This window comes from Triticum dicoccoides, chromosome 7A (genome assembly GCF_002162155.2).
Source record: "Triticum dicoccoides isolate Atlit2015 ecotype Zavitan chromosome 7A, WEW_v2.0, whole genome shotgun sequence".
In the NCBI taxonomy this organism is placed as follows: Eukaryota; Viridiplantae; Streptophyta; class Magnoliopsida; order Poales; family Poaceae; genus Triticum; species Triticum dicoccoides.
Window position 1 is genome coordinate 673,859,049 of NC_041392.1, and position 2,790 is coordinate 673,861,838.

The following is a 2,790-nucleotide window of genomic DNA, read 5'->3' on the forward strand; positions in this document are numbered from 1 at the left end:
ACCACAAGATCTAGCCCTTTGACTTCCCACGGGCGGGCTTTGACCAGTAGACCTCTCCACCCGGTTGTATCTGGTCAGCACAGTGGGACACCTAGGAGCAACATCCGGGCCAAACCCATAGCTACATCCCCTCCGTGTAGACCCGACGCGTCCGTTTCCCCCATCCAGGTGCTGGCGGCGGCGCCATCCGTGAGCTGGGAGGCCACGCCCCGGAGACGCGTGTCGGGCGTTTTGCAACCGCCACAACACTTTCAGACTTGTGAGAAGCCGTGTACGCAAGATTGGCGGCATGCTAGCCCACGGAGGCCGCCGGCCACAGTCGTAGACATTCGAAGGGCAATCCGCGTAGAGGGAAGTGTTGAGATACTTCTCCATCACCAAAAGTTATGAAAAATTACCATCGTTCCTATAGCACATGTGCCCACGTCATGTAAAAAACTCATGATTTTATCGCGATTCGAGTATTTAATAATATTCACGCCGCACCGTTACCGTAGAACGTCTACTACTGTGTCATCGCCGTCCGTGAGGGGGGCACACCCCGGTGACGCGTGCCACCTCTTCGGACATGCTACAACACCACCCCGCATGTATGAGGGGCTGGTGCGACACTCCGGTGGCATTGCCACCCCCCAGGGCCCCCGTCCCGCCTAACCCTGGAGCGGTTGACCACGATATCTAGCCCTTTGACTTCCCACAGACGGGCTTTGACCAGTGGACCTCTCCACCCGGTTGTGTCTGGTCAGCACAGAGGGACACCTGGGAGCAACATCCGGGCCAAACCCACAGCTACATCCCCTCCGTGTAGACCCGACGCGTCCGTTTCCCCCCTCCAGGTGCCGGCGGCGGTGCTGTCCGTGAGGGGGGTCACGCCCTGGAGACGCGTGTCGCCTCTTCGGACATGCCACAACAATACCCCGCATGTATGAGGGGCCGGTGCGACGCTCCGGTGGCATTGCTACCCCCTAGGTCCCCCTTCCCGCCTAATCCTGGAGCGGTTGACTACGAGATCTAGCCCTTTGACTTTCCACGGACAGGCTTTGGACAGTGGACCTCTCCACCCGGTTGTGTTAGGTCAGCCCAGAGGGACACCTGGGAGAAACATCCGGGCCAAAACCACAGCTACATCCCCTCCGTGTAGACCCGACGCGTCCGTTTCGCCCCTCCAGGTGCCGGCGGTGGCGCCGTCCATTAGGGGGGCCACGCGCCGGAGATGCGTGCCACCTCTTCGGACATGCTACAACACCACCTGGTTGTGGTAGGTCATCCCATAGAAACACTTGGGAGCAACGTCCCCTCCGTATAGACCCGATGCGGCTGTTTCCGCCCTCCAGATGCCGCCGCCGGCGCCATCCGTGAGGGGGGCACACCGCGGACGTGAGGGGGTCACACTCCAGAGACGGGTGCCGGGCGTTTGCAACCGCCACAAAACTTCTGTCGGCATAGCTATTTTTGATTTTAATAAAATATAAGGACCTATATTCAAAAGAACATGACGGCACATTATTAACATGCTCGAAAAAAATACAAACTATATATATATTCATAATCTATGGAAAAAATACAAACTACAAATATATTCATATAATACATAAAAAGCATAAAAACATATGTAAAAAAACATGTAAAAAAATAACTATGCCGACGGCATAGAGACGACAGGGTTTAGGTGGGTGCCGAGCCGCGGATCGGTGACATGGTGCCTATGCCGACGGCCGCCGTCGGCATAGCTACGCCGCGGATCAGTGACGTGGCATGTGGAGATATGCCGACGGCCGCCCGTCCCGACCGTTGGCATAGGTTTGACGGCGTTAGCCGATGGTCACGGGCGGGGTCGCCGGGCCCATTTGTATGCCGATGGCTCGTTTATCCCGACGGCTGCTGTCGGCGTGTCCGTAGCTGTACCGACGGCCGTTCTGTACCGACGGCTGCCGTCGGCGTAGATCAGGGTAGCCCGACGGCCAGGACTAGGCTGTCGGCATAGCTCCAAGTAGGCCGACGGCAGCCGTTGGCATAGTTTTGGCCGTCGGGGCAGGACCGTTTTCCGGTAGTGTACGTACCCAGACATCACCAACTCTGTACTCAAGAACCCTCAAAAAAAAAACTCTGTACCCAAGAAGTCGCTACACGTGATGGGCAACGGGAGGACGAGGCACGCACCTTGCTTGATGAGGTGGAGTATTTTCGTATCCATGAAAATCTCGAAGCACCTAAAATTTCATCGATAAGCTTCCTGGAGGCTCCATGCACAACCTTGGGCTCAATGTGCAACACACCACTAGATTCGTTGCCACCAAATTCAAGCTCTTCTCGTGCATGTGCGATGCTAGTGGTCGCGATCTTGACGACCAAGTTGGTGCAAAATAAGGGTGCCTATTTGTTGTCCGCACATATGCTGGGCGGCATGATGTTGGATGCATACCATAGCCAGCCTCAAGTGATGCTCGTGGTTCTACAATTAAAATTGCATGGACTAAAGTTTCCCATCCGGCGAAGATGATGCTCACACTGGCATGTCAGAATCCTCTAACGAACCAAATCAAGAGGGAAGTACGCAAACACAAAAATGGATTTTAATCGTTCGGAAATATCTAAAAGGACGACATACATTGTAATCTACAAATGGAAATTAACTTCATAAACAAAAGATGTACTATTTCTATGAGAAAATTTAAAAACCTTATGGACTGCCTAACATTTTTGCAGAAAATATATAGCTTTTCAATTTAACTATAGAGTTTCATTCTGAAAGGCAATGAAAAAAGTCACCGAATTAACTAAATAAACATA